This window comes from Oncorhynchus masou, unplaced genomic scaffold (assembly GCF_036934945.1).
Source record: "Oncorhynchus masou masou isolate Uvic2021 unplaced genomic scaffold, UVic_Omas_1.1 unplaced_scaffold_1400, whole genome shotgun sequence".
Taxonomy (NCBI): Eukaryota; Metazoa; Chordata; class Actinopteri; order Salmoniformes; family Salmonidae; genus Oncorhynchus; species Oncorhynchus masou.
The window spans coordinates 23,811-35,715 of NW_027003930.1; positions in this window are offsets into that span (position 1 = coordinate 23,811).

An 11,905-nucleotide genomic window follows, 5' to 3' on the forward strand; every position below is an offset into this window, starting at 1 on the left:
ACAGTAGACAGCACAGCAGGACAGTAGACAGGACAGTAGGCAGGACAGCAGGACAGTAGACAGGACAGCAGGACAGGAGACAGGACAGCAGGACAATAGACAGGACGGTGGACAGCAGGAAGGACGGTGGACAGAAGGACAGTAGACAGGACAGTTGACAGGAGAGTAGACAGGAGAGTAGACAGCAGGACAGTAGACAGGACAGTAGACAGCACAGCAGGACAGTAGACAGGACAGTAGACAGCACAGTAGACAGCGGGTCAGTAGACAGCAGGACAGTAGACAGGACAGTGGACAGCAGGACAGTAGACAGGACAGTAGACAGTAGACAGGAGAGTAGACATGACAGTAGACAGGACAGCAGGACAGTAGACAGGACAGTGGACAGCAGGACAGTAGACAGGACAGTAGACAGGAGACAGGAGAGTAGACAGGACATTAGACAGGACACGACAGGAGAGTAGACGGCACAGTAGACAGGACAGCAGGACAGTAGACAGGACAGTGGACAGCAGGACAGTAGACAGGACAGTAGACAGGAGACAGGAGAGTAGACAGGACAGTAGACAGGAGACAGGAGAGTAGACAGGACAGTAGACAGGACACGACAGGAGAGTAGACGGCACAGTAGACAGGACAGTAGGACAGTAGACAGGACAGTGGACAGTAGAGTAGACAGGACAGCAGGACAGTAAACAGGAGAGTAGGCAGGAGAGTAGAACAGTAGACAGGACAGTAGGACAGTAGACAGGACAGTGGACAGTAGAGTAGACAGGACAGCAGGACAGTAAACAGGAGAGTAGGCAGGACAGCAGGACAGTAGACAGGACAGTAGGACAGTAGACAGGAGAGTAGACAAGACAGTAGACAGGACAGCAGGACAGTAGACAGGACAGTGGACAGCAGGACAGTAGACAGGACAGTGGGACAGTAGACAGGAGAGTAGACAAGACAGTAGACAGGACAGCAGGACAGTAGACAGGACAGTTGACAGGACAGTAGACAGGACAGTAGACAGGACAGCAGGACAGTAGACAGCAGGACAGTAGACAGGGCAGTAGACAGGGCAGTAGACAGCAGGACAGTAGACAGGACAGTAGACAGCAGGACAGTAGACAGCAGGACAGTAGACAGCAGGACAGGACAGCAGGACAGTAGACAAGACAGTGGACAGCAGGACAGTAGACAGGAGACAGGACAGTAGACAGGACACGACAGGACAGTAGACAGGACAGCAGGACAGTAGACAGGACAGTAGACAGGACAGTGGACAGGACAGCAGGACAGTAGACAGGACAGTGGACAGCAGGACAGTAGACAGGAGACAGGACAGTAGACAGGACACGACAGGACAGTAGACAGGACAGCAGGACAGTAGACATCACAGTAGAAAGGACAGCAGGACAGTAGACAGGACAGTAGACAGGACAGTAGACAGCAGGACAGTAGACAACAGGACAGTAGACAGCAGGACAGTAGACAGCAGGACAGTAGACAGGACAGTAGACAGGACAGTGGACAGCAGGACAGTAGACAGGACAGTAGGCAGGACAGCAGGACAGTAGACAGGACAGCAGGACAGTAGACAGGACAGCAGGACAGTAGACAGGACAGTAGACAGCAGGACAGTAGACAGCAGGACAGTAGACAGGACAGTAGGACAGTAGACAGCACAGCAGGACAGTAGACAGGACAGTAGGCAGGACAGCAGGACAGTAGACAGGACAGCAGGACAGGAGACAGGACAGCAGGACAATAGACAGGACGGTGGACAGCAGGAAGGACGGTGGACAGAAGGACAGTAGACAGGACAGTTGACAGGAGAGTAGACAGGAGAGTAGACAGCAGGACAGTAGACAGGACAGTAGACAGCACAGCAGGACAGTAGACAGGACAGTAGACAGCACAGTAGACAGCGGGTCAGTAGACAGCAGGACAGTAGACAGGACAGTGGACAGCAGGACAGTAGACAGGACAGTAGACAGTAGACAGGAGAGTAGACATGACAGTAGACAGGACAGCAGGACAGTAGACAGGACAGTGGACAGCAGGACAGTAGACAGGACAGTAGACAGGAGACAGGAGAGTAGACAGGACATTAGACAGGACACGACAGGAGAGTAGACGGCACAGTAGACAGGACAGCAGGACAGTAGACAGGACAGTGGACAGCAGGACAGTAGACAGGACAGTAGACAGGAGACAGGAGAGTAGACAGGACAGTAGACAGGAGACAGGAGAGTAGACAGGACAGTAGACAGGACACGACAGGAGAGTAGACGGCACAGTAGACAGGACAGTAGGACAGTAGACAGGACAGTGGACAGTAGAGTAGACAGGACAGCAGGACAGTAAACAGGAGAGTAGGCAGGAGAGTAGAACAGTAGACAGGACAGTAGGACAGTAGACAGGACAGTGGACAGTAGAGTAGACAGGACAGCAGGACAGTAAACAGGAGAGTAGGCAGGACAGCAGGACAGTAGACAGGACAGTAGGACAGTAGACAGGACAGTGGACAGTAGAGTAGACAGGACAGCAGGACAGTAAACAGGAGAGTAGGCAGGACAGCAGGACAGTAGACAAGACAGTAGAGTAGACAGGACAGCAGGACAGTAGACAGTAGACAGCACACAGCACAGTGGCATTCAGATTAAATTTTCCGATTCCAATCAATATGTTACATAGTCTACAGAAGACAAGAGAGAAATGCAGACCAGACAGAAATGGACAAGTCCACCACAGCAGAATGTCTCGTCAGAAAACATGGTTTCACTCTCTGTGATGCATGGGCATTCTGCTATAAGCTGAAAACATTCACATAGAAATGTGATAGAAATGTGATAGAGGTATGTGACTATCAAGTCTAAGAAGCGGTAGAACTGTTCTATGAGCGTAATTTCTATGCTTCCCGTTCTGAAGTTTCGCGTCTTTTACTTTCGGTTTGTCCACCAGCTTCAAAACAGCTAAAAAAAATTTTTTTTAAATGTATTCCACAGAGGTTTAGATGGTACAATGATTCTCTACACTAGACTTGTTTTGTCGCAAACTGAAATTAGGCAACCTATTAGAATTAGAACAGAAAATGGCTGAGAATATTACATCCAGCGGTTTTTAAATTCCTGCTCGCTTCCGTTCCATAAACTAAGGCTCTCCGAGGATTCATTCAGGGTGAATCGTCCCGCCAAGTTGAATGTTGTGCCATTCGAGGGACTAAAGCATTCTATGTCAAAATGTTTTATGGGTACACAATCACGATAGGAGAAAGATTGACATCGACTAACCCAAGTGTGTGTGTGTGTGTGTGTGTGTGTGTGTGTGTGTGTGTGTGTGTGTGTGTGTGTGTGTGTGTGTGTGTGTGTGTGTGTGTGTGTGTGTCAGTCAATCACTCAGCGAGACCTGCATGTTACGACCTGCAGTTCAAACATCGATTGGCCCAGCTATTATCACTACTGGCTTCTCAGAGTGGAGTGAGTCTCCTCTGTTGCAGTCAGTCATTTCTGATGGAAATTATTTCAGAAGTTGTCTTCCTGTACAAACAGGAAACAGTCTTTATAGTCTCCTCAAAGGAGAAATAAATAGCATAGAACAGGAAAGAGAGGAGAGAGAATAAGAAAGAAAGGGATAGAGGAGGAGGAGAGAGGATGAGAGAGAGAGGAGGAGAGAGAGAGAAAGAGAGGAGGAGAGAGAGGATGAGAGAGAGAGGATGAGAGAGAGAGAGAGAGGAGGAGAGAGAGAGAAAGAGAGGAGGAGAGAGAGAGAGAGAGAGAGAGAAAGAGAGGAGGAGAGAGAGAGAGGGGAGGAGAGAGAGAGAGAGAGAGAGGAGGAGAGAGAGGAGAGACTCAGCTGTATCATCCATAAGCCAGCATAGGTGGTAACAGTCAGAGATGGTGAGAACGACCAGCGAGAACAGTCAGAGATGGTGAGAACAACCAGAGAGAACCGTCGGAGATGGTGAGAAGTCAGAGATGGTGAGAGATGATTAACTGATAATTGATAACAGCAGTGAAAAAAAATGCATCTAGTCACTTGATTGTCTGCAATTAGAGGAAATCACAGCCTCCATCTCTTAAGGCACCATATTCCCTACATAGTGCACTACTGTTAACCGGGGGCCCCCACGGGTGAAAAGAGTGCCATTTGGGATTGGAACATTCAGCCTCAATTATCTCAACCACTCCTTCACAAGTGTGGAGTGTTAGTAGTGTAGTTAACCCTGTCCCCCCCTATTCCTATCATCACAACAACAGGAGTCCAAGAATTTCGCCTCTCCGGGCTATTTATTGCCTTACCTCCGTAATCTTCTACATTTGTACACACTGTATATAGATTTTTCTATTGTGTTATTGACTGTACGTTTGTTTATTCCAAGTGTAACACTGTGTTGTTGTTTGTGTTGCACTGCTTTGCTTTATCTTGGGCAGGTCGCAGTTGTAAATGAGAACTTGTTCTCAACTGGCCTACCTGGTTAAATAAAGGGTTAGTGTTATATATATAAATACCTGGTTAAATAAAGGGTTAGGGTTATATATATAAATACCTGGTTAAATAAAGGGTTAGGGTTATATATATAAATACCTGGTTCAATAAAGGGTTAGGGTTATATATATAAATACCTGGTTCAATAAAGGGTCAGGGTTATATATATATAAATACCTGGTTAAATAAAGGGTTAGGGTTATATATATAAATAGCTGGTTCAATAAAGGGTTAGTGTTATATATATATAAATACCTGGTTAAATAAAGGGTTAGGGTTATATATATAAATACCTGGTTAAATAAAGGGTTAGGGTTATATATATAAATACCTGGTTAAATAAAGGGTTAGTGTTATATATATAAATACCTGGTTCAATAAAGGGTTAGTGTTATATATATAAATACCTGGTTAAATAAAGGGTTAGGGTTATATATATAAATACCTGGTTCAATAAAAGGTGAAATAAACGTGTTTGTTATTTGTTAAAGAAGAAGAACAACATTACATTCTCTGAAGCCAAAACGTGAACAAACCATTTAAAGTACCATTATGTCACCGTTTTAAGAATAAACAACAGGGCAAAAACAACATCCTATAAAAGTGAAAACGACGAGAATAAACTGCAGTCCAGCCAACAGATATACTGGTGAGGAGCCGAGCAGAGCTACGAGGAGATTTATAGAGAGGTTGTCCAGTAGCTCACAGGGTTTTTAACAACCTACATGACAGAAACATCCTAGAAAAGCTATACAGGCACAGAAATAACAAACCAGACTGGCAGAGATAACCCTCCTAAAAGACTGGCAGAGTTAACCCTCCTAACAGACCAGAGTTAACCCTCCTAACAGACCAGAGTTAACCCTCCTAACAGACCAGAGTTAACCCTCCTAACAGACCAGAGTTAACCCTCCTAACAGACCAGAGTTAACCCTCCTAACAGACCAGAGTTAACCCTCCTAACAGACCAGAGTTAACCCTCCTAACAGACCAGAGTTAACCCTCCTAACAGACCAGAGTTAACCCTCCTAACAGACCAGAGTTAACCCTCCTAACAGACCAGAGTTAACCCTCCTAACAGACCAGAGTTAACCCTCCTAACAGAACAGAGTTAACCCTCCTAACAGACCAGAGTTAACCCTCCTAACAGACCAGAGTTAACCCTCCTAACAGACCAGAGTTAACCCTCCTAACAGAACAGAGTTAACCCTCCTAACAGACCAGAGTTAACCCTCCTAACAGACCAGAGTTAACCCTCCTAACAGACCAGAGTTAACCCTCCTAACAGACCAGAGTTAACCCTCCTAACAGACCAGAGTTAACCCTCCTAACAGAACAGAGTTAACCCTCCTAACAGACCAGAGTTAACCCTCCTAACAGACCAGAGTTAACCCTCCTAACAGAACAGAGTTAACCCTCCTAACAGAACAGAGTTAACCCTCCTAACAGACCAGAGTTAACCCTCCTAACAGACCAGAGTTAACCCTCCTAACAGAACAGAGTTAACCCTCCTAACAGACCAGAGTTAACCCTCCTAACAGACCAGAGTTAACCCTCCTAACAGAACAGAGTTAACCCTCCTAACAGACCAGAGTTAACCCTCCTAACAGACCAGAGTTAACCCTCCTAACAGACCAGAGTTAACCCTCCTAACAGAACAGAGTTAACCCTCCTAACAGACCAGAGTTAACCCTCCTAACAGAACAGAGTTAACCCTCCTAACAGACCAGAGTTAACCCTCCTAACAGAACAGAGTTAACCCTCCTAACAGACCAGAGTTAACCCTCCTAACAGAACAGAGTTAACCCTCCTAACAGAACAGAGTTAACCCTCCTAACAGACCAGAGTTAACCCTCCTAACAGAACAGCGTTAACCCTCCTAACAGACCAGAGTTAACCCTCCTAACAGACCAGAGTTAACCCTCCTAACAGACCAGAGTTAACCCTCCTAACAGAACAGAGTTAACCCTCCTAACAGACCAGAGTTAACCCTCCTAACAGAACAGAGTTAACCCTCCTAACAGACCAGAGTTAACCCTCCTAACAGACCAGAGTTAACCCTCCTAACAGTACAGAGTTAACCCTCCTAACAGACCAGAGTTAACCCTCCTAACAGACCAGAGTTAACCCTCCTAACAGAACAGAGTTAACCCCCCTAACAGACCAGACTGGCAGAGTTAACCCTCCTAACAGAACAGAGTTAACCCTCCTAACAGACCAGAGTTAACCCTCCTAACAGACCAGAGTTAACCCTCCTAACAGACCAGAGTTAACCCTCCTAACAGACCAGAGTTAACCCTCCTAACAGACCAGAGTTAACCCTCCTAACAGACCAGAGTTAACCCTCCTAACAGACCAGAGTTAACCCTCCAAACAGACCAGACTGGCAGAGTTAACCCTCCTAACAGACCAGACCAGTTAACCCTCCTAACAGACCAGAGTTAACCCTCCTAACAGACCAGAGTTAACCCTCCTAACAGACCAGAGTTAACCCTCCTAACAGACCAGAGTTAACCCTCCTAACAGACCAGAGTTAACCCTCCTAACAGACCAGAGTTAACCCTCCTAACAGAACAGAGTTAACCCTCCTAACAGACCAGAGTTAACCCTCCTAACAGACCAGAGTTAACCCTCCTAACAGACCAGAGTTAACCCTCCTAACAGAACAGAGTTAACCCTCCTAACAGACCAGAGTTAACCCTCCTAACAGACCAGAGTTAACCCTCCTAACAGACCAGAGTTAACCCTCCTAACAGAACAGAGTTAACCCTCCTAACAGACCAGACTGGCAGAGTTAACCCTCCTAACAGAACAGAGTTAACCCTCCTAACAGACCAGAGTTAACCCTTAACCCTCCTAACAGACCAGAGTTAACCCTCCTAACAGACCAGAGTTAACCCTCCTAACAGACCAGAGTTAACCCTCCTAACAGACCAGAGTTAACCCTCCTAACAGACCAGACTGGCAGAGTTAACCCTCCTAACAGACCAGAGTTAACCCTCCTAACAGACCAGAGTTAACCCTCCTAACAGACCAGAGTTAACCCTCCTAACAGACCAGAGTTAACCCTCCTAACAGACCAGAGTTAACCCTCCTAACAGACCAGAGTTAACCCTCCTAACAGACCAGAGTTAACCCTCCTAACAGAACAGAGTTAACCCTCCTAACAGACCAGAGTTAACCCTCCTAACAGACCAGAGTTAACCCTCCTAACAGAACAGAGTTAACCCTCCTAACAGACCAGAGTTAACCCTCCTAACAGACCAGAGTTAACCCTCCTAACAGACCAGAGTTAACCCTCCTAACAGACCAGAGTTAACCCTCCTAACAGACCAGAGTTAACCCTCCTAACAGAACAGAGTTAACCCTCCTAACAGACCAGAGTTAACCCTCCTAACAGACCAGAGTTAACCCTCCTAACAGAACAGAGTTAACCCTCCTAACAGACCAGAGTTAACCCTCCTAACAGACCAGAGTTAACCCTCCTAACAGAACAGAGTTAACCCTCCTAACAGACCAGAGTTAACCCTCCTAACAGAACAGAGTTAACCCTCCTAACAGACCAGACTGGCAGAGTTAACCCTCCTAACAGACCAGAGTTAACCCTCCTAACAGACCAGAGTTAACCCTCCTAACAGACCAGAGTTAACCCTCCTAACAGAACAGAGTTAACCCTCCTAACAGACCAGAGTTAACCCTCCTAACAGACCAGAGTTAACCCTCCTAACAGACCAGAGTTAACCCTCCTAACAGACCAGAGTTAACCCTCCTAACAGTACAGAGTTAACCCTCCTAACAGACCAGAGTTAACCCTCCTAACAGAACAGAGTTAACCCTCCTAACAGACCAGACTGGCAGAGTTAACCCTCCTAACAGACCAGACTGGCAGAGTTAACCCTCCTAACAGACTGGCAGAGTTAACCCTCCTAACAGAACAGAGTTAACCCTCCTAACAGACTGGCAGAGTTAACCCTCCTAACAGAACAGAGTTAACCCTCCTAACAGACTGGCAGAGTTAACCCTCCTAACAGTACAGAGTTAACCCTCCTAACAGACCAGAGTTAACCCTCCTAACAGAACAGAGTTAACCCTCCTAACAGTACAGAGTTAACCCTCCTAACAGACCAGACTGGCAGAGTTAACCCTCCTAACAGACTGGCAGAGTTAACCCTCCTAACAGAACAGAGTTAACCCTCCTAACAGACTGGCAGAGTTAACCCTCCTAACAGACCAGAGTTAACCCTCCTAACAGAACAGAGTTAACCCTCCTAACAGAACAGAGTTAACCCTCCTAACAGACCAGACTGGCAGAGCTAACCCTCCTAACAGACCAGAGTTAACCCTCCTAACAGAACAGAGTTAACCCTCCTAACAGACCAGACTGGCAGAGTTAACCCTCCTAACAGACCAGACTGGCAGAGTTAACCCTCCTAACAGAACAGAGTTAACCCTCCTAACAGACCAGACTGGCAGAGTTAACCCTCCAAACAGACCAGAGTTAACCCTCCTAACAGACCAGACTGGCAGAGTTAACCCTCCTAACAGACCAGACTGGCAGAGTTAACCCTCCTAACAGACCAGAGTTAACCCTCCTAACAGACCAGAGTTAACCCTCCTAACAGAACAGAGTTAACCCTCCTAACAGAACAGAGTTAACCCTCCTAACAGACCAGAGTTAACCCTCCTAACAGACCAGACTGGCAGAGTTAACCCTCCTAACAGACCAGAGTTAACCCTCCTAACAGTACAGAGTTAACCCTCCTAACAGAACAGAGTTAACCCTCCTAACAGAACAGAGTTAACCCTCCTAACAGACCAGAGCTAACCCTCCTAACAGACCAGAGTTAACCCTCCTAACAGACCAGACTGGCAGAGTTAACCCTCCTAACAGACCAGACTGGCAGAGCTAACCCTCCAAACAGACCAGACTGGCAGAGTTAACCCTCCAAACAGACCAGACTGGCAGAGTTAACCCTCCAAACAGACCAGACTGGCAGAGCTAACCCTCCTAACAGACCAGACTGGCAGAGCTAACCCTCCTAACAGACCAGACTGGCAGAGTTAACCCTCCTAACAGACCAGAGTTAACCCTCCTAACAGACCAGACTGGCAGAGTTAACCCTCCTAACAGACCAGACTGGCAGAGTTAACCCTCCTAACAGACCAGACTGGCAGAGTTAACCCTCCTAACAGACCAGACTGGCAGAGTTAACCCTCCTAACAGACCAGACTGGCAGAGTTAACCCTCCTAACAGACCAGACTGGCAGAGTTAACCCTCCTAACAGACCAGAGTTAACCCTCCTAACAGACCAGACTGGCAGAGTTAACCCTCCAAACAGACCAGACTGGCAGAGTTAACCCTCCTAACAGACCAGAGTTAACCCTCCTAACAGACCAGACTGGCAGAGTTAACCCTCCTAACAGACCAGACTGGCAGAGCTAACCCTCCTAACAGACCAGACTGGCAGAGTTAACCCTCCTAACAGACCAGACTGGCAGAGTTAACCCTCCTAACAGACCAGAGTTAACCCTCCTAACAGACCAGACTGGCAGAGTTAACCCTCCTAACAGACCAGAGTTAACCCTCCTAACAGACCAGACTGGCAGAGTTAACCCTCCTAACAGACCAGACTGGCAGAGTTAACCCTCCTAACAGACCAGAGTTAACCCTCCTAACAGACCAGACTGGCAGAGTTAACCCTCCAAACAGACCAGACTGGCAGAGTTAACCCTCCTAACAGACCAGAGTTAACCCTCCTAACAGACCAGACTGGCAGAGTTAACCCTCCTAACAGACCAGACTGGCAGAGTTAACCCTCCTAACAGACCAGACTGGCAGAGTTAACCCTCCTAACAGAACAGAGTTAACCCTCCTAACAGACCAGAGTTAACCCTCCTAACAGAACAGAGTTAACCCTCCTAACAGAACAGAGTTAACCCTCCTAACAGACCAGACTGGAAGAGTTAACCCTCCTAACAGACCAGACTGGCAGAGTTAACCCTCCTAACAGACCAGAGTTAACCCTCCTAACAGTACAGAGTTAACCCTCCTAACAGACCAGACTGGCAGAGTTAACCCTCCTAACAGACCAGAGTTAACCCTCCTAACAGAACAGCGTTAACCCTCCTAACAGACCAGAGTTAACCCTCCTAACAGAAATGCGTTAACCCTCCTAACAGACCAGAGTTAACCCTCCTAACAGACCAGAGTTAACCCTCCTAACAGAACAGAGTTAACCCTCCTAACAGAACAGAGTTAACCCTCCTAACAGTACAGAGTTAACCCTCCTAACAGACCAGACTGGCAGAGTTAACCCTCCTAACAGACCAGAGTTAACCCTCCTAACAGAACAGCGTTAACCCTCCTAACAGACCAGAGTTAACCCTCCTAACAGAACAGCGTTAACCCTCCTAACAGACCAGAGTTAACCCTCCTAACAGACCAGAGTTAACCCTCCTAACAGAACAGAGTTAACCCTCCTAACAGTACAGAGTTAACCCTCCTAACAGACCAGACTGGCAGAGTTAACCCTCCTAACAGTACAGAGTTAACCCTCCTAACAGACCAGAGTTAACCCTCCTAACAGAACAGTGTTAACCCTCCTAACAGAACAGCGTTAACCCTCCTAACAGAACAGCGTTAACCCTCCTAACAGAACAGCGTTAACCCTCCTAACAGACCAGAGTTAACCCTCCTAACAGACCAGAGTTAACCCTCCTAACAGACCAGAGTTAACCCTCCTAACAGAACAGAGTTAACCCTCCTAACAGACCAGAGTGGCAGAGTTAACCCTCCTAACAGACCAGAGTGGCAGAGTTAACCCTCCTAACAGACCAGAGTTAACCCTCCTAACAGACCAGAGTTAACCCTCCTAACAGACCAGAGTTAACCCTCCTAACAGACCAGAGTTAACCCTCCTAACAGACCAGAGTTAACCCTCCTAACAGACCAGAGTTAACCCTCCTAACAGACCAGACTGGCAGAGTTAACCCTCCTAACAGACCAGACTGGCAGAGTTAACCCTCCTGGCAGAGTTAACCCTCCTGACAGACCAGACTGGCAGAGTTAACCCTCCTAACAGACCAGAGTTAACCCTCCTAACAGAACAGAGTTAACCCCCCTAACAGACCAGACTGGCAGAGTTAACCCTCCTAACAGAACAGAGTTAACCCTCCTAACAGACCAGACTGGCAGAGTTAACCCTCCTAACAGACCAGACTGGCAGAGTTAACCCTCCTAACAGACCAGACTGGCAGAGTTAACCCTCCTAACAGAACAGAGTTAACCCTCCTAACAGAACAGCGTTAACCCTCCTAACAGTACAGAGTTAACCCTCCTAACAGTACAGAGTTAACCCTCCTAACAGAACAGAGTTAACCCTCCTAACAGACCAGACTGGCAGAGTTAACCCTCCTAACAGACCAGAG